Source organism: Apteryx mantelli, chromosome 12, assembly GCF_036417845.1.
Source record: "Apteryx mantelli isolate bAptMan1 chromosome 12, bAptMan1.hap1, whole genome shotgun sequence".
NCBI lineage: Eukaryota > Metazoa > Chordata > Aves > Apterygiformes > Apterygidae > Apteryx > Apteryx mantelli.
In genome coordinates this window covers 21,903,697-21,925,188 of record NC_089989.1, presented here as the reverse complement: position 1 = coordinate 21,925,188, position 21,492 = coordinate 21,903,697, and the positions used below count along the sequence as shown (strand labels likewise).

At 39.1% G+C, this 21,492-nt stretch overlaps 1 protein-coding gene across 2 annotated transcripts in view; it reads right to left on the bottom strand.

Annotated features, from left to right (window-relative positions):
* TAFA1 (TAFA chemokine like family member 1) overlaps positions 1 to 21,492 on the bottom strand; it is a 340,874-nt gene that overhangs the window by 48,705 nt on the left and 270,677 nt on the right. The window lies entirely within an intron of this gene.

Genomic DNA, 21,492 nt, shown 5'->3' with positions numbered 1-21,492 from the left:
TGACACAGAAGAAAAAACCCATCTCACACCGAGAAACTTCTGAATGTTAGAGACCCTGTTCAGGTTTTTCCATTAAAACACAGTAATCCAATTAACCATTATGAGATTGCATCATATGCAGTAGACTTTGCTGGTATATACTTTATCAACTGTGCGTTCACATGCTAGACTTTTGGAAAGCCACATGCAAAATGGAATAGACAGTGGTACCCAAATACAAATGGACACAGTGAGACTAAGGAAAAAAGTACTCACTGAAAAAGCACACTTTTGATTACATTATTTACATAAACATATACCACAAATATGTTGAAGATGAGGCTTGATTTATATCTCAGTTTCAGCTGTATAAAGGAGGCAAAAAGGGAGGGAAGAGGAACATGAATCAGTCTTCAGTTTCCATTGAAAAAATTTAACACGTTCAGATCCATACATTAAATACCTTTTCATTCTCTGATTTTTTAAATTCACTTCAAACTTTCATTATTTGGGGGGGAGGGTGGAGGGTTTCAAGAAATGCTCTAATACTAGCATTTGAGGACTTCTCCAGAACCAGTGAGTTTTCTCAGTGATTCTTCTAGATTTTGGGAAGATTTAGTGAAGTGTTAAAGTGCTGGCAATCCTGAGCTGGGAATAAGACAGATATACTGGTAGCTCATTTTAATACTTATCCCACTATGCATCTGAGGAGAGCTCATGGCCTTGCTGGCCTCAGTTTTGAAAGCGAGTTCTCTGTAACGGTAAAATAATCCTCAATGATGAGAAGGATGATTTTACAGAACCATAGCAGGGAGATTTGGTATGAAGCTTTAGAAAGTGTTGCCATGCCTTAATGTTGGAAAGTATCACTGTATATAGTTAAGCTTTCTTTCTTTCTGTATTTCCCCCAAATTGCCTAGAATCTGAAGATATATCAATATATTCAAATGCTGCTATTGCTAATATCTAAATCTATGATGATAAATCTATCAATGCATTATGATGATTTCTCCTCAGTTTCTGTTTCTCAGATGAAGGTATAAGCAGAACCATAGCTGGAAAAAATTTTGTTCAGAAAAAGAAAACAGAAATATTTTCCCCTTACTCCATTTGTCCAGTTGCCCTAGCTTCTCAGGTTAAACATCAGTGATTAACTCCACTGAAACTAGTCCATGGGAGACGTAACACAGAAGTAGCAACCTTACACATTGCCAAGAGGTGAACTGTTAATAAAACTACTACATAGACTTTCACAGGCTTTAACGGCGCACAGTTTAATTTTGGGCTCCTGCGCTGCAGAGCGTGAAGACTGTTGTTTGTGCAGTGCAGGTATACTATGACATTTGTTCTTTCTTGATGCCATTTGCTATTTTGGTGTTGAAATTGTATATATCAACTTTTAGTTAAAAGAAAAATAAGAAAGGAATTGTTCACAGGAAGCATTATATTTGGATAATCTGTCCAATCTGTTTACCTGCCTAGAGCTTGAAATTGCTTACTAAAGATTTACTGGCCTGAGAAGTAAATTCCATTCAAACAACACTGGTGTCCTGCCAAAAAAAGACATCTCCAATCCTGCCAGATAAATATGGATTTCAGGCTTCAAGGCAGCATTTGAGATTTGGAATATCTCCCCTGTTAGTTACCATTATCCTTATGGAAGTGAGAACAGATGCCAGGTAACATAATTGGTCATTGCCCTATCAGTTGTCATCAGCAAATATCTGACAAGTCACAGAAGTTTGGGATAGGCTGAATTCTCATAATGCATATAAAAATTGTATTTCATAGATATAATAATTTATTCTTTAAATTCTTTTAAAAAAGAGAGAAAGCAATACTATAAGACATTTTGTAGAGTATATCATGGATGGTAGATCAAAATATACATGTAGTATAAATCTCCTTTCAAGTTTATGGACTTTTAAAAAACATGGATTATTGACTTCAGACTGTAGCAGCTCCTCGGGAGCCATTCCTGTCTCTCATAAATGCATATTTAGGGACTTGTATAAAAATGTGGATTATTGACCTGATAGGCTGTGAGTGCAGCAAAAGTTTAAATCATTGTCACAAACAACAGGAAAGGCTTTTTCTGAACAGTTTATGATCTGCTGAGCCAATGTAGCTTCTTGGCTTTGTTTCCACAATAACAGCCTCATCCAACTCATTGAAGTCAATAGAGGATTTGTCACTCGATTTTAAAAGGAGGGGAAAGGGCCCTAAAATCCTCCAAGTAGAGACTCTTCTGAATGTTTTGTTGACAGTTAAGCCTCATGAAGTGGCAACTTCAGGTGCCTGGCAAGAAAAATAGCTCAGCTTTTATAATTTCCATCCAAAAAAAAAAAAAAAATCAGAGAAAGATTAGAAAAGGAATAGGAACCTGAAAATTGGCAATGTTTTTGCTCAGGCTTCAAGATGCTTCAGAGGTGAATGAAAATGTCCTAACATGGCTTATCTCATTTTCACACCAAACATTACCAGGATTTGACAGCAAGAAAGGCCAACCCTTTCTCAGTGCTCAGTTCACAGGATGTCCAGAACTTTGCATGAGGGAAATTCACTGTCTACCAAAGCAAGAGGGACAAAATTGGCTTCCAAGAAGGATTCAGCATTATCAAAGATGTCATCTATTACTTTAGGATTCTCCTCACATTTTCTAACTTTCCAGAAGTCTTTGTTCTGCATAGGCTTAAAATATTAAAGTGTAGAAATTATCCATGCTTCTTGCTGTAAAATATGGAGAAAAAAACATTTGTTACCTTCTGCAAACATTATAATTCTAATTGGAGAATACCAAACTCCTGAAAGCATGTTCAGTTTTATGCCTGTTATAAAGCCACCTTGTGTTTACATACTACAGAGTGAAATATTTTCTCGTAAGTATGAACCTACTGTGGGTGGCTGTGATTTAAAATATCTAATCGGCCATAGGGTCTGAGTACATGCCTGGCAGAAGCCAAAAAGCCATCTTCTAGTCATCTCTATTTTTTATATCTCTAGCTGAGAGGTAATAATAAAAGTGTATTTTGCACTTCAAAATTATAACTTGCCTCTGTATTCTAGCAGAGCCTGAACTTATCAGTAAACAAACATAAAAAAAAAAAAAGGCAAACAGCAGTACTGATTTGTGTTATATATTGTGGAAGTCATTAACTATGACTCAGGTAGCAAAACTTATACGTTCTCTTTTGACAGTGATGACAATTTAATAGTATTTGACTCCGCTGAGTTACATAGAGCATCCTGCAGCAATGAGAGAGGTTGTTTATCAAAATGATAAACATGTTTTCATTTCCTCCTTGGCTGCATGTATGTGATCAGAAGTCTAAGGCCATCAAGAATTCACTTATTCTGGCCACCAGGCAGACATTAAGCTATTCAGGACCATCTGTGCTTGAAATGAGTTCCACTTAATGGACCTTCCTAGGGCAGGTCACTCGTAATGAATGCGTGCGTGCATGAATGCATGAGCAAAGCCGCACGTAGGGGAGACGTCTTGGGTTGTTTGGCAGAGGCACGGACAGCTGATAGAGAAGATATGCCTTTCTTTTTGGGGTCATACACCCAGTGATTTTAGAATTCAGAGCCTCTATTGCATTTGCTTCTATCTCATCTCCGATGCACCACGCAACCTAATCCGGGTGAAGGTTGTTGTAAGAACTTGTTCATGTTACTTAGAAAAAAAACAGTAATACCTGAACAACTTTATAGGCTTTGATGGTCAAATTCTGCCCTCTGTTACACTATAAGCAATCCCTCATGGGAATATGAACAAAAGAAATAATACGGGTCAAGTCCTATAAATATTTCCAGGCACTTTATTAGAACTGTTGATGGTTTTAATAGCTCTACTTGTTTATACAGCCTCAGCTAGACACTCCCTGTTCCAGTGTTGGCATTCTATTAATGAGATGCTATTCTGAAAAATGCTTAAGTATATGCAGATGTTGCTAGACCTAGAAGATCACAGAAAAATTTATACAGGATTAAAGGTTTTTAGACTTCAAGCAAATGTTTGACAACATGACAGTGAAAACTTTTCAGTCATTTAGAGACTTACTGAAAACGTGCCTACAGAAACTAATAGGCAAACAATTTTGCACACCTGCCATCCCATCTCCTTGCACGAACATCCTAGAGAAAGCAAAGGCTACCCTTTGAAAGCCATTTTTACAATTGCTAAAAAAGAATTCAGATTTAGGGACTGTAGTTTGAAGAGTTTGTAGTTTGAATAAGCTTTGGAAACTTCCCAGCCGTAACTAATATATTCATAAAGTTTAATCAAAATGTTTATGCCAGCTAATTTGCTAGAACTACAGATTACACTGGGCTCAAGGGAAAATATTATATTTTATTCTAAGAAGTAATAAGCTACTACTATGTTACTTACAGAATAGGTTCTTGCTTCTGACGAGGAATATGTAACAGATGGAAACACAAAGTCCCATGTTACTCCATGAACCACTCCATAAGTCAACAAATAAAAGACTCATCATAGGCACAGTGCACTTATATTGCAATTTTTATTTTACATATAATCCCCTGACACTCTGTATCTGCTCCAGAAAGAAAAGAATCAACTTTGCAGGATACATTTTGCACACAGCAGCAACTTTGGAGAGTAACAATGGCTACAGAATAATAAGACGGGGTTAAGGGTTTTTTTACCCTTTCCTATATGCTCAAGGGTAACTACAGCTCAACTACTGGCATGCCATCAGTTCCAAAGAAGTTACAAAACAGTTGAATTTGGCTCATAAATTTTAAATTAAAAAAAGTATCAAAAAATGGACCAAAATATGCATATTTAGTATTAAGTCAGAATTCTAACTTCTAATTCATACTTAATTCCTCCCCATTGCAATAACTGATATAAATAGAACCAGGGGCTAGTCATTACATATGGAGTTATGGTAACCATGGGAATTCGTAACACACAGCACATGCTCTGCAAGCCTCCTGGCTATATACTGCATCATTTTTGCCCAGTGGATCAGAATATTGCTGTGGTCTGTTGCCTAACTATATATTTATATTTTCATTAATATTCATTATTTTCATTGTTCATTATGTGGGATATATATTATTTTCAGTGTGGAAAGACTCTGGGCAACAGCAGCAACATAAATGACTCCCACTGTGGGTCATTAAGTTTTAGATTGGGAAATTATTTTCTTGAACGTAGTTGCTATGAGAGGTTTCTGGAAACACAGGCCATCTCTTCCAAAAAAAATGCTATTTGTTTACAAAAGACCAGAACAAGTAGTTCCATGAGGAGTGTGGCTAGCAAAACTTGGTTTCCTGCAGGTTTGCATCTTTTGGTTCATTTCAAGCTCCTATTGCAGCTTCTTCCCATGCCTAAGTCACTTAAAAGAGCACTTGTGGACTTCTGGGGCCTAAAAATATGAGCTGAGGATGCAGGTCATGCAGACATGGCATTTTACCCAATCCTCTATTTTTGTAAAATACCTGGGATCTGAGAGTTTTCTACTCTACTTCTCCACTGGGGCTGAAATTAGGTGGTGGGATCTACAGTTAGTAGGAAGAAGAGGACAGGAACAGAGAGAGACAGGCAGACGCACAAGGACCATGCCACTACATACACCTTCCTTAGGACGCCAGGTAAAAAAAGAAGAGAGAGAACATTTAAATGAAGATTTTTGTAAGCCAGCTCATCTCACACACACGGTCTTGGTCTGGAGAAGAACTGTCAGCCAAAGCAGGACAGCTACAGCTGGAAATCATGCAAATGCAAAAGTTTGGATAGATTCTAGAGTCGGAATTAAAAATCTAAGAGGGGCCGTGTGCACTCAGCACAGGCATCTCTGGTTATTTAGAGTGTTATAAACTAATTTTCAAAAAATGATTTTGTATGAAAAGACTGTTTCCATGAAACCAAACTTCTTCACAAAAATCCGTAACAACCAAAGGAAAATAATATTTTTAAAAATATTTTGTTCAGGGAAATGTTGGTATTTCATTTGAATACTAAACTTTTTTTTTTCCATTTGTATTTTATTTTCCATTTGGTATAACAGGGAAAGCAGGGATATGCAAAGCTCTAATTAGCACATGGATTTGTAGACTTTTACAACTTTCTACTAATGCTGTCTGCCATCAGCCACAGGAGGCTTTTTATCTAAGAGATTTACAGATTCTTGTACTTGCACCCAGAATAGACTCTGATCCTCAAGAACCAGTTTATACACAGAAATCAAAAATAAGTATTTTTTTGAAAAAGAGGAATGATACGGATTCTACTCTTGAATTCACAAAGAAAACCCGGAGCACACCAGTGTATAAGATGTGGGTGGATCTAGGGCAGGCTTATGGATTTCCATATCAAACCAATATACACACTAGAGAATAGGTCTTTCTACTAAAGAGCCTTGCAAATTGATCTCCTGAGAAATTTGTACAGGACCTTACTCTTATGCATATTAAAAAAAAAAAAATCTTAAAGATGAATCAAAGGAAAAAACGGTACCCAGAAAAACAAGGCAGGCTTCTGGCAGCTCCTGCCTCTGGCACACTGCATTTCAAATGGCAGTGCAATAACCGGCCGCGGCTGAAGGATTCGAGAGGACAACGGGGCGACGGTGGCAGAAGAGGAATGCTGATGAGGAGATTTGCTGCTAGCTATCCTTGAAGTAGCGTTATCAATAGTCTTAATTACGATTTTGCATACATGTGTACAGTATACACATGTGCAAAAACGACAGCATTTATGAGAAACTCCCACCTGTTGTGTGCGCTTGCCGTCCCTGATAGGCAGCGGCGTGAAAGCAATCAGGCAGGGCTGCCCGCGGAGGCACCATACACATAGCCTGCACGTCTGATTGCTTTTTTGTCATGGGGAGTGTTGAAAGTGAATTGTAATAGGTACTATTAGCATTCTCGTATTGATGAACTATAAAAAGAAGATATGTAACCCACAATGCAGCCAAGAATCCAACATTCTCTTAGTGGGGATCTTCAGTCTTTTAATGAGATTTTTTTACTTCAAAGGGAGACCAGCTTACAGCAACTTTGAGAAATACAGGCCTGAAAAGATTAGAAGTTTTGATGGGATTTAAAGCTCTAGAATTCCATTAAGAAATGCATATGAAGAGGATAGGACTTTGACAATTCAGAAAGAGAAGAACATTATTTTTGGGAAATAACTTAAGTTCCATATCCAAAAGTAATAGGCATTATGACTCTAAATTTCATTGACTTTCAGTGAGTTACTACATTCTTAAATAACTAAATCACTTGTAAATGGGATTTCTTCATCTAAATGATGTAGACCTGGGAAGGCTGCGCAAAAAACCTTGACATATCTTTAAAAAAATCTTGCCCTTCGTCACTTGGGTGATTCTGAAAATTTAATATTTAATTTGTCAGAGAGGATATGAAAAAAAATAGCTTGGGCAAAATAGATGTAATATACCTGCTCCTCCTGTAACCTAAACTGCAGGCAGCAGTATAAACTAGAGATTAAAAAGACCTATTATGCTATTCCAACCATCGCTTTGCAGCTGCAGAATTCTTCTCCAGAACATATTTTCTAGGTAGCAAAGCAGTGGAGAAACTAATGTTCTGCCTTTGAGAACTCCAGTTTCTTGCTAGAGCACACTGAAAACCCACAGTGGAATTAGAGCCATGAGCATATTCTTACCAAAAAACTTGGGTGAACCACAAAATACTGTTCTTGGGGATGCAAAATTTTGTTCTGCTAAATGCTGCAAGTAGAAGACAACCAAGAATGGATGTTAAGTTCAATGAGTCCTAGAAAAGACTGACAAAATGAAACAAAGATGGGACAATTCTCTTTTAAGACGGGAAATTAAACTGATAAGAAATATGTGCTTTAGGCATAACTGATGATGAGAAATGAATACAGAAGCATGCATGAGAAGTAGTTGCTAAGAGGGGATCTGGAAATTATTCTTCCCACGCCAGCCGTGCCAGCACTGTTTGATGCTGGTCAGAGTCTCTCTCTCTAGCCCCGGCCCTGCCAAGATCCGCTGGCAACGTGCTCTTCTCCTCCTGTTGTCTGAATGGCCTGATCCAACAGGCTTTCCCCAAGTACCTTGACATTTCAAGGTCTCTTAAACTGAATCATCCTTTTATTCAATGCCTGTATCATCAGCATACGCTCCAAACTGGGAAACTATACTCCCTTTTCCATCAGCTTCAAAGAGAGCCAAAATTATACTCGTAATATATATTTAGTGTTTCCTATGATACCTGAAAAATCTCATGCTTCTAGGAACTTTGTTAAATATTCATAAATAAATCAACTGATTACAACTTTCTAACTTTCAAATCCATGTAGAGGTAATGCTTGAACTAGGCTCAGTGGAAACAAAACAACGAAGGAATTTTAAACTCTTGTGGAGAAGCAGAACAATGCTTCCCTACACAGTTTGCCTCTTGACGGCCACAGATAAATTCATTCCCAGATAATTTTATTCACTACGGTGATTAGCCTATGGAGACTCTATGATGTGTTTACTGAGGAGAGTAACATTGTTTATGGTAATGCTCTTGTCATGCTTTATAAATGTGTGAGGTGGTTTTTATGAAGTGGTTAGATAAGGGGTGGTGAAAGTAATGTGATCCATAAAGAATGTATAGTGATGAAGAGCCAGGATCACAGAGATATTGTAGACAGACCGATATAGAGAATTATTACCAGTGCAGAAGCTGCATTAATCTTCCAAAGAATGGCAATAAATAAAGTAAGAAGGAGGAACATGAATGAAGGAATTTGGCCAGTGTATAAAACTGAGACGTTAGGGTGGGATCAATGTGCAGATGTTTTAAATGGGATCTCTTAGAGATGGGTAGTCTTGCTATCATGGCAGCAACATTTTCGACACTGGGGTTGACCACGTGTTACAAAATCCACAATAAGGAAAACAAAGGACCGTAAGTTACAGCCTATGCAATGAAAATGTCACTGTCCTGGCACTGTGCTCCACGAGCAGCAGCAGTAAATTCTGTGCTCTGTTGCAGCTAAGCAATGTCAAGGAACCATTTCTCAGTCATTTTTCAGTGGACAAGTGTGCACATTATCCCATCCCATATATCCCTCAGTCATTCACACCATGACCATTAGCAGCTGGTACTAAATTTGAGCAGAAAATGATAGCTTTGCCAGGAAGTGACTATATAATGGTACAGAAAGACAGCGCATGGACCTTAAGGAACAGAAGCAATCAGTTGGTTTTGCATGGAAAGCATTTTACATAGCATATGTAATTTATAGCATATGAACCTGGTACTCTTTAACTTAAGGAATTTATAGCACACTTGTTACTGAACCTTATTTAACTTTCAGCAAAGTCAGATACTTAAATAAATGTTACAGATTGGATATCTTAACAGCAGTGTTTTAATTTGCAGATTATTATATTGTGGTTATAAATTGGCAATTCATTTTCAAAGTGTTCTATTTCATCCCAATCTAAGCATGATTTTTTTACTACCGGCCAGGACTAAACTGTGTCTGATGGAGAGGAAGAGAAACAGAGGACGGCTTGGGATTCAGACTTCACTGGTCTCAGGTTTTAACTTTACATAGAAACCATTTCTATGGGAAGCCTTAGTGGAAGGGTGGTTGTCTCCTTCTCATCAAAATTGTAAGGGAGAGGGCAATGAGCAATATTTATTTCACAGTATCCTTTGCTTCCTCATACTTTCTTCTTTTTGTTTTATTTTGGCAACATTAATCTCAAACAAAACAAGTCTGATTGATTGATTTTCTCTTCTCTCAAATTCCTGTAATCATTCTCAAGATCTCCTTTCCCCTGTCTTTTCCTAAAGCCACTATCCTCAACTGCCTTTTTGCACAAGTCTCCACGTTTTGATGTCTCTCTTCTCCCTGTTGCTGTTGATGAACAATATTTTATTTCCTGTCACCTTGATTTGCTCTGTCTTTCCGCTCCGGCTCTCAGCATACAATTCTACCCATGATTTATTCTGGTTCCTCTCTCTCTCTCTTTCTTTTTTTTAGCTTTTTTGTAAATGCACTGAATGTTTCTCTCTGTGACAATTTCTTTCTCATCTCTCTTGAAGCTCCTGGTGAACAACACAATACAGTACTACCCTCTGATAATTGATCATCTGGCTCCTGTTCAGATTTGTACTGCTTCTTTGAATACATGTGCAATTCAGTTCACTCAGTTCCTTTATAATATGAATAAAAAAGGGCTGCATACTTGAGTGGAAATATATGAAGTCTAGCGAGCAAACAATTTCCTGCTTTGAAAGCTACATGTGAGACATTACAGCATTGGCTTGAAATTCATATTAATTTATTTTTTATTAGTTAAACACTAGCAGTGAGCTGGGAGCTCTGCAGTTAGCAGAACTAAAGGAGGCCAGGCAGAAAACATGCATATTTTTCTCTCTCCTGTTTACCCTGGTAATCAGTATTCATCCAAATACTATCTCTGAGAATTTGGGGTAGGCTTTTTTTTAATTAGAAGTTGTTTTTTCAAGGTTTTTTTTTTTTTAAGTAAAGCATTTTTTGGTGAAAAATACTGGTACTGGCAAATACTGGCGTTGGCAAACATAAATAAATTTCAATTCAAGATAAAATCCCCATGTCTCATGGGGGTTATAATTCATATACCTTGTCTACTACAAGACTAATAAATTCTAGCTCCTTGCCTACAGAGTACTACAGCTAAGAAACCTGATGAAATACTCCTATCCTCATCAAAAAGGGGAGAGTATCTTGAAAGACAAAGACCAGACAGAGAAGGAAATCTGAGCATCAATTACTTGAACCATGACTCTTATGATGATGTGGGAGTAATTAAAAAAAAAGAAAGCCTTCAACTTTTAGCTAAAGAATAACACAAAACAATATATTTCAAGGTAAGTATGCCAAAAATAACTATTTGCCCATGTCCTTATATGTCTGTGTGTGATCCGTTCCATGTACCACAACTTTCTAGGGAAAGGCAGCTGGTCTTGGGCTAAGCTGCAGACACTGTGCCAATAACAGTGCTCTGTGCAAGTGGTTCTCCTTGCCTAGGTGCTTAGATGTGTCCTGGTGCATGTCCAACCTCATCCTCTTCTGAGCTGGTTGGAAAAACACCATTGTATTCAACCCCAAATAGTCTGCTCTCAGTTTTCCCTGCCATCCTGTAGGGTTGCATGAACATCCAGGGTCTGCAGCCCCTAGTAAGCCCCACCAGAGAAATGACCCTCCTGCTCCAAACCCTCCCAGTCCAGCTTTGTCACAGCTGCCCATCGCACCTCTACCAGTCCCAGGGGCACAGAACTGGTAATAGGGAAGCTCTGAAGATCCTGGCTTCCTGATGGAGTGCTGAGCCTGTGACAGGCTCCTAGCCCAAACACCCCTACCCTGGTCCTCCTGCCTGGATAGTCCCACTACAGGGACCACCCTGGGTTGGACAGCTGCAGAATTTCGAAACACTGGAGGTCTGAGCAGCCTCTTTTAGTCCATTCACAGCTCAGCTCCTCCTTCCTGTTTCAGCCGAATTTCCAGTCTTGAAAATTCTGGATCAGGTGGAACTTAAAACTGGGCTCAGACTACAATTAAAATAACAAGAAATGCCTGCAAATTAGAAATAGGGCATCTCTGCCAACTCTTTCTAACAGTGTCGGAAATTAGAAGCAGAAGAGGTCATCTTGCTCAGTCCTTTCCCAGTATCAAAATGTTTCCCTCTGCACATTCATGAGCATCTTGCTCAATTTATTTTCACATTATTTAAGCAATTGGGCTTCTGCTGGTGCAAGAGGAGATCCTCTGAAGATACCATTCTAGTGTTTAATGTGATCTGCTATTGGGCTGAACAGCAAAAAAAAAAAAAAAAAAAAAAAAAAAAAAATCTCTGTTTTCTTTTGTTCAGTTTTCCTCATTAATCCTAATTGTAATGCTATGACCAGCTGAACACTACTACTCCCTATTCTATGTTTAGAGATGTCAGCTATATTTTAGATGGTCATCATATCCACCATCATCATTATCACCACTTAGCCAAGCTGTGCCTTTGCTGTTTCTCTTCATCTTTCTTCATAAGCCTGCCTCCATCACCTTAATTGCTTCTATAGCTCTTCCCCACACTATTGACATCACTGGTACTGATGTTTTTAGGATTCTAGTATATAATAATAACATTATTATTAACAGTAATAAAAATTCTGTGCTCATAAGTTGATGAGTATTATTATCTCCATTGAAGACAGGAAATCTGTCCTATTTTCCCAGCCCAGCATTTATCTCTAGTCTGCTCTTCAGTAGTATTGTTAACTAAAACAGGGACAACCAACATGAGCTAATAAAGTTTGGAAAATATTTGAGCATCAGTACATAAACTACAGGACACACAGGCATTTACCTGTTATTACTTAGGCACTCAAGCCCTACAGAGACAGACAAGGAATGAAAAACAAGAGAGAGAGAGAAAAGGAGACAGATGCTATTAACAGAAAAACTAGTCTGAGGAGTGGAACGGAAAGCCATGCCTACCTGAAATGGCACTCTGTACTTTGCCGCAGTATTCTCTACAATGCAACACAGAAAGAGACTACCACCTCTTGCTCTTTCAAAAAATGCCATCTTATTCTTTTTTTAATCACTTTTTTTGTGTCAACTGTAACAGCTAGTTATTTTCCAGCATTAATACTTGAATACTTCTTTTCCCCAAATACATTAGTTCACATTTTTCTAGTTCCACTCATATTATTTCCAGGCCCTGTTTTTCAAATTTTTCTGATCCTTTTTATTATGACTCTAGGACTTCAGTGACATCTGTCATAACACATATTTTAATATCACTGGCAAATGGGCAGGGGTCCTGTTTTCCTGCAAGACACAATCTGGATAGAGCAGTCCCCAAATGTTTATTCTTAAACTCTGTACTCGAAAGTGATTTTTGTTTGTCAGGCAACTAGCTCACAGCCCTTGCGGAGTAAGAGGGAATGGGGTTTTAAGCCTAACTGGCTAAGATAACCACTATTGCAAAGGTGTGGGTTTTCCCCTTTTTCCAAAGGGATTCCTCTCCTTACAGCTACTGAGTACCACACCAACAAAGAGGGATTTTAACGCAGCAGCCAGGGCTCTCAACAGAACAAACAACATGTAATATCAGAAACACCTTTAAGGCAGGCTTCGTTGACAAACAGGTGTTCCTTCTGTAAGACAGCTTTTGTATTGATCTGGGTTAACGTCTTGCAGAAGTGAACAATCTCCTTGCCATGTCAAAGGCTAACCATCTGTGAACAAGTAATGCAGCCAGAAAATCCATGTTGCCACTATAATAGCTTTAGGACGTGGGTCTTGTTTCAATCAACCGCAAAAAGAAACTCACAGAAAACATCCAAAAAATTCTGGTTCTGCCATATGAATGTATCCAGAGAATTACTGCTGTTTACAAAAATTTCATCTAAATAAACTAAAATAATTTACACGTTCTATGGAACTGATAAGCTACTGAAATCATTAGAAAGTTCATTTACTCCATTTCGTCCTTAGACATTCCAATCACCTCCTCACAGTCTCATGCATCTTAGCTCTCCTCTTATTTCAAAAGCATAATCCTCTCTCTGCGGGACAACTCACCTCTTCAATATCAGAATATATACGTTCATACTTTGAGGATCAGATACTTCTTGTTCATGCCAATAACTAGCATCCAGTCACACCAGAACAGGAATTTTAGACTTAAAGACCATTCTGAGGGAAGGATATACAAGCATGGGTTCCCACTGAGAGCCAGTCCAAAGAATTAATGATGCTGGATTGGAAGTCAAATGACAGGAGGTGCTCGGGCCAAGAGACAGCTTTTCTTTTGAGAAATTTTCTTGCTCAGAGGGTTAGTTTTAAGTCCTAAATAATTGGCTTGTTGAAAGATGCTGAGACTACAGCCTGCAGCTTTTGAGTGAGGGTTTTAATATTCTGACTGCTCAGATAAGAGCATCGACCAGGAGTTTCTTTACATCAAGGTCATGAATTATTATACTTATCTGCCTTTGGGAAATCGCTTGGCATTGTCCAGCCAGCATCTAAGTGCTATGTGTATAGTTTTGTCACTGAAAACCCAAGGTCCTGGCTAAATACGGGAGGGTTAAATTGTGGCTGCCTGCTCTCTGGTTGTGCAAGGGGCACATTTTCGTGCAGTACTAAGAGTATGGATGGCATTGAGAAACAACCGCAGTTCCCATCCTCCTGATGGGGACCTGTGAGGAGCGACAACAAGGACATGGTCTTTTCTACCCAGAGAGGGCTGGTGAGAGCACATGAATGCAGGTGTTTCACTGGCATAGCTGAGTGCTAAGATGTTTGGCATAACTAACAACTGATAAAGTGCAAACGTGTACTTTCCCTCCCATTTACCTATAGATAAAGGTGTCAGTGCAGAGGGCACGGAGCAAAGAGCATGCGTGCTTGTAACGCTTGAGCTCCTTGTTTGAGCTGCTTGTCCTGAGCTTCAGTAGAAGCGGAGTCAGGGACGGACTCCTTACCCCTGAGACCATTCAGCTCAGTGCCCAACACAAGGGAAAGCTGGGCTGGGAAGAGGCAAAGTGGGACACCGCTGCCCAAAATCTCCCATGCTGCTTTCCTGCTTTGTTCGTTCCTGTTTTCATTGCAGCGATCTAAAGCCTATCATTGCCAGCCAACATGGGCAAGATATCTGTGAGGTCTACTCAATTTGTGCATAAATATTCCAGGGCTTGCTGCCTTCCAAACAGATTAAATCTTCTAGGGCATTTGCGGTCCCCTCCCCCCTAACTGTTTTGTTGACTTCCTTCAGCCGAAAATTTTCACAGTCCTGGCGCATTGATTCCAATTCTTTTAAAACTAGGTTGGATAAAAAAAGTATTGTGGAGACTGACAATAGACAAACTACTGCAGGGAACTACAATAGAAAATATAGCATCGTCAATAATTCAGCAAACTCACGGTTCTCTCTTCTTGGGCTCTTTCAACCCAAAACCTCAAAAACAACCAATGGGCATTCCTTGACGTATATTTGCATACTTGTTTACTTTTCAAAGTAATTAGCTTTTAAAGTATTACCAGGGAGCAGAACAAATGTACCATATAGTCCCCAAAACAATACATGAGAAACTGTTCGCATTTGAATGAATTTACTTTGCTGGTACCATGAATGTATCAACTGAGTGAACACTTAATGTTGAACATTAATTATACAAACAAAAGAAAGGGCACAAAGCTGTTGTCTCTGTTAGTTTTCTTCCAAGATTAATCCTTGTTTATGTTAGAGGTTCTGTGTCCTAAATAAATTACTGTAACTGCTTCAAAAAGGATATTTCAGATGATTGAAAATATGCACTGATCAATGCTCTTTGCATTGACAAACACCCTCTTTGCTGCTGCTGCTCCCTCACTGACCCTCACTGAATAAGAAATCTCTTTTACCAGACTGTGAATTTCATCAGATCATGATGGACTGATGATAGCTCCACTCCCTTCTGGCCAGTTGTCTAACATATGGGCTTTCCACTCAACATGTCTTGGTTTTATGGCTTTGCTTCTGCTCCTCCAGAGATAGAAAGTAAGCACTTGGGCATCCGAACAAACAAGCAAACAAAAGATATGTGTAAAACTGCACTGCAACTTCGTGAAAAAATGTAGGTTTTGTTAAAGTGAATTTTTAAGCTAAATTCCCTAATATTTTTGGCTGTTGATAAAAAAAGAAGTAAAAAAAAAAAGAAAAAAAAAGTCATTTTCAAAAGACTAAAAGATGAAATCAAATAATCTGTTTTGGTCAAATTCCCAGTATGTAGGAATGAAACACAGAGTCCTAAGAAAACTCTGTTGTTTCAGAAAGTAGTAGACACCACCTCAATAAGACTATTTTCCAGGAAGCATCGTCCACTGTTCTTCGTCCTAGTCCCACAAGACAGCAAGGTCTAGTTGCGGGCTGCCACCCTTCAGATTTTTGAAAATCTTCCATTGAACTCATCTTTGCTAACTCGGGTGCACTCTGTCATGTCACCACCACGACATCCCTTGATAGTCTCACTCATCGCTTCCGCGTTTGTGCGAGATGAGACACAAGCTTTAAAGCGCTGAACCACAGCGACTGGAAGCCGCTGCCAGATGATTTGGGAGCATTCACAGTCACAAAAGATCCAACCTCTCTACCCCAGTTACCCACAATAACGCCAGATCAGATAACATTCACACTTTTCTGTATGCTATACGAAATAAAATGAAGACAAACAAAATACAAATAGCCGATTTCCATTAGGCAAAGAAGATGGTGTTAATGTGACTTTCGCTCCTGGGAGATGCTCAAATATTATGGTGCCTGCTGTCTCCATCTATCTGGAGGTTTGCTAAGCGACCTGAGTATTAGAAAAAGTTAAGCAAAAACACCCTGAAAAACAGGCACCTTTCAGAAACTTTGGTTTGGGCCCCAACAGCTGAGTCCTCCAAAATCACTTGCTATTCTGGAAGGTGCTTGCCTCAGGACTAACTTTATTTATAATAAAGCAGGTAAACAGTTGTTAACAAAACTCAGTAAAATAACAGTATAAATTCAATAGAAAAAGAGAACAAAAACAGTCAACAGCTACTCAGTGAAACAACCCCAACCTCAAAGCCCAGATCTGAGGAGATTAAGTTTGCCCAACTGTAAAAAGTAAGCATTAAAGTGACAGTAAATAAGAAGAGTTAAGATCAAAATTTGAGTTTTTCTAGCTAAAAGAAGAGTGCATTTCTGGAAAAGATTCTCATTAGGAGTGCTGAACAAGGGATGTAGTTCTGAAATTGCGTGTAATTAGGATGCTGCTAAATGGAAGGGAAATATGAATTTTCACTGCGTCTTCCAATACCAAAACTGGAAGATATGACAGACTCTGCAGTTGAAGGATCAAACTAATAAGAGAGACTTTGTCACACAAGGCCCATGAACTGCAGATGCTAAAAGTTTCCACGAGCTCACACAGCAGTTGGACAAGCAAGTGGGAGAAAACTCTGTTAAGTGTTACTAAATTCAAGGCAGCTCAGGACATCCCTGAGTCACGAATTACCGAAAACTGGGAAGGTCTAGGGGAACCTGTCATGCTTTGCTTATCATATTCTTGTACCCTGCTTTGTACCCCCTGTATTGCTGTTGACTGCTACTGGAGACAAGATACTGGATTCCTGATCTGACCCAGTAGGTTTGCTTTTATATTCCCAAAGACAGAAGGGAGAGGGTCCCAATGTCCCAGATGTCATTTTCCTAGTCATCTGAAAATAGTAACCCACTGCAAAGTATCACCAAGCTATTTTGGACATGCATTCCCACAAATCACATACTGGGAATTTCATAACCCTTTGCAGGGCTTGCTTTTCCATTATTTCTGCTCTTATCCAGAGCAAATCTCCTTCGCTCTTCCAGCTCCTGAATTCTCTTTGTATCAAACTACATCAGTTTTGACATGCTCTCTCACAAAAAGACTTGTCCTATGAAATACCATCAGAAGTACACCCTCAAAGTTTTATTATTTCATTCATCATCTGACAGCCTGCCTTGAGGAGCTTTGTCCAGCATCACTGCTACAGGACAGAACGACTAAGAAAATGTCGAAGTTGTCAGGCCCATTCTCCAAACCTCCTCCAGTCCTTTGACTTCTGATGCTAACCACTTCTCCAAAATGTCTTTCTGCCTAGTCTCCAAGTTAGGGATGAATCTCCTATGCACTTAAGAAATCCTCAGAGATTCCCTCTTAAATGGCCCTGAAACATTTACAAACCTGGAACACAGATACTGCCAAAAAAGATCAGAAGGAGTGTATGTCTTCTGTTCTGCCCTCTTTCTGCCAGATGAAATATCAAGGGCTTCAAAGGAACATTAAAAAAGCCCACAAATGGGACAATTACAATATGTAATTGCTTATAGGCTTATGGTTCTGGAAAATAAGAGCTCTTATTCCAACTAAAATATTTTTAATCTTATCCAAAGTCACTGGGTTTAAATGATCCAGTGAAATATTTGTATTATTTTATGCCCCAGGCACCACTGATGCCCGGCGTATTTCACATACATTATACACTGTACAAATAAACAAAGTAAAGCTGAATCCCTATATCAGTTTCATAAATTTCTTGAGTGTCTGCACTCATTCATTAAGAGATCTGTAAACCGTAACTGTTATTCTGCAGTTCCAGTTCATGTTTCTTCACGTATTTACCTCTACTGCATGTGGCCACAGTCATGACAGTTTTTGCTCACACAAATCCATTTCCATGTCTCTCAAATCTTTTGTGGTTTCTCTTTTCATTTTCACCAGTGCTTCAGATCTGGTGATAGAAGAGGGTGTGTGAACCCATTAGCAGACATATCTTTGATTCCCATAGTGATATTACAGAATTCAGTACTCAATCCAGTATTTTCCACCCCATTCTTTATCCTAGTGTGCTGGAACAATCATTTCAGTAGTTGCCAGTTTGGGGACACCTATTTCTCTTTGACACTGTTTTTTCCAATAACCAATTCCTTCATAATAAATCATCCTTTGCAGTTCCACCAGATTGGTAATTTTTCTCTTACTACTACAAGAGCAAATAGGTGGCCCTAAATGACTCACCCTAAGGCCTATTCTAGCTCTGGTTTCAAGTAATTCTCGGCCTCTTTCTATATTTTCTTCCTTTCTTCTAGGGCTTGAACTTCCGCTGCTTGTGTATTCTGCAGTCTCCGACCCTCTGCTAGCCCCTAGAAGCAATTCACGACAAGGTCCCCTGGGTGCTCTGCTCTCACTGCAGTGTACATCTTGACAACATCACCTTCCCCAGTTCTTCATTTACGATCCTTCACAGATCCAATATTCATTTTCTGAGTACAGTGTTTCTAACCACATCACACCTTGCATCATCTTATTTTAACAAGAGAGCACAGTGAGCAGATGCTCTCTTCAGGAGATGGTCCAGGGCTTTGAATTGAGTAGCTATGATTTAATTAGAGCCCGGTACAGTGAGGAACATCCACAAGGTCTACCTTTAATCCAGAGATGATCATTTAAGTGGCACTTTAATTGCCCACCTCTATCCATTGAGTATAAAAGGAGGATAATGCCCATAGGCTAAAATTAGCCTTTGTGCATTTCCTCCTGTGTACACTTAAAAAAATTTTTTTTCCTGCATTTATCAATACTGAAAACCATCTGCCCTTATCCTACCTACTCGCCTAGTTTTCTTAGTCCCTGTGGAACTCGCCATCAGGTTCTCCATCACTCAAGACTGTTAACTTTTATTAGTCTTTTACGTGAAGTCTCTCCCTGTGCTCATGACGAAGTGGTCATGCCTTACCTTTCCAGACTCACCAGATCATTGCCTAGACCTTTAGTAAACCTAACTTAGTGTAAGCACATCTCTTAGTGCTAATTAATGGACATTCATAATCAGATACAACTGTAACAAATATCTCTATGTAGCTCTGGAAATACTTAAAAAGCGGTGCAATACTGAAAATAGTTGTCATTTACACATCTGCAGACACACCCCTACATGTATGCACATACACACACACGCACACACACAGTTATATGAGCATTATTTCACTTTATATTGGCAATGAAAAATAATGTAGCCTTGATTTTAAGATTGGTCCGCATGCTGCATGAAAGAGTGCCGTATCAGAGCAGGAAACACACTCAGACACACAGATTTCAGCGGTGGTTGTGCATGTCAGCCTGCGACAACTCTGAATGTGCATGCACAGGGTGGGCAATTGTGCACATCAGCGTCCATCCACGTCTGACTGCAGGCTCTGTGCTCATATAAAGGGTTTTGCATGTTATACACGGAGGGCCTATTACGGAAAATTTGTGTTCATTAGGGATGAACAGTACATTTTTCTGTATTTTTCAGAGTAATAAAATATGCCCCTCAATATATTTTTAGCTCAGTTCATTAAATACACACACAAACACATACATACATAATTCCACTGGGCTACTTTTACAGCATTGCTGAGCAATATTAAACACGGTGTACTACATATCTTGTGTTCTGCTGTTACCGCTATGAGCTTCCCAAATTTAATTGCTAGAGCAACAATATTTCAGGAAGAGTTGTGAATTGAGGCTATTGTTGGAAGGCTATGCATTACATCTGAAGTGGCAGAGTGTGAATATTTGACATCAGGGTTTTTGTGTGGAAGCTTTCGATTTTTATTCATGGAAAACCTGTTTGGTGAATACCATCCATGCCTACAAGGTATTGTATGTCACTAAGGGTATGTCAAGTCCTTTCCATCACACTGTTTGATTCTTGATGCCAATCATCAAAGAGCAAGTGGAGGAAAGGTAAAATGCTATTATTATCCTTGTATATGATTTTTAAAACATGCTTTAGACTGTGGACAAGGGGTGTCGATTCCCTTTTGAAAGCATGGCAACAGGTTAATGCCCTTATGCCCAGGCCTTTTCACAAACTAGCTCCTGTCCTCTTTTATTTTTCTTTTGAATGCAGCGGGCTACCTGCACTTCAATTTAAATGAACAGCAATACTGATGACTGTCTGTGGCACTCAACTCAGCTTCAACTTCTGAATCCCAGGCTGGGTGTAAGACTGCTGGAAATGGAGTGAGGAGGTCTTCCTTCATTCCTATACCTACTATTATCAAACTAGGTTTGTTAACACAATTCATACCTAAAACAGAAAGGAAGAGCTGCATTTATGATAATACAGTAGAGTCAATAGCAATAATTAAGCAATCAGATGGCAATAACATACAGAAAAAGTAGAAAGGAGAAAGAAAAAGAAAAATTATGAAAGCTGAAGTTCAGAATCAACAGCATCAGGAATTCTAACAAAACAGACATTTCAGTGTCTGTTCAGCTCTCCATCACTTGAATTTCCTCAGCTACTCCTGGCATATGAAGTAAAATCCACCAAAGTACCTTTCTAAGATGCTTCTCAGGAATTAATGTGCTTGAAAAGAAACCTAACTCATCAAGACAGCTCATAGTGGTAAAGCCGACAGGGCAATTGGTCCCTGCACGCCACACAAGATCTCACCGTGAAATGCTGCTCCCACTGAAGAAAGTGGCAAAGGTGGACAGGACTCCGCTCTATCTGCTTAACGATGTAAACTGGAAATTGCCTTATTTGGGGAATGTGGATTGCATGAAATCAATCTGCCTTCATTTTATCCGCGCAGCCTTTTTCCAGCCTCTGATAAAGGATTCCAACCTCTAAATACAAGAGGTTAAGTGGAATTTTAAAGCTCATTTTGTAGAATTGTTCCTTTCCCCCCTCTTACGGGCTGTAGATGATTCAATTACTAAGAAGTCATCATCAAAATGTCTCTGAAGTTTGCCCACTGCACTCCTAGGAGTGTGGGTCATTCCTTAGTTATTTTTTTCATAAGAAACTATCTTTCCATATGCGTCATCCTTTCAAATTGGAGGGGTTTATTATTTTCATTTTTCTAGCAAAACAGTTCAAGGAAAAGACAGAAAGGATGAAATAAAAAGTTCAAAGGAATATGCAACACCAGATCAATGTGTCTGGCTGCTGAAGCTGAAGGG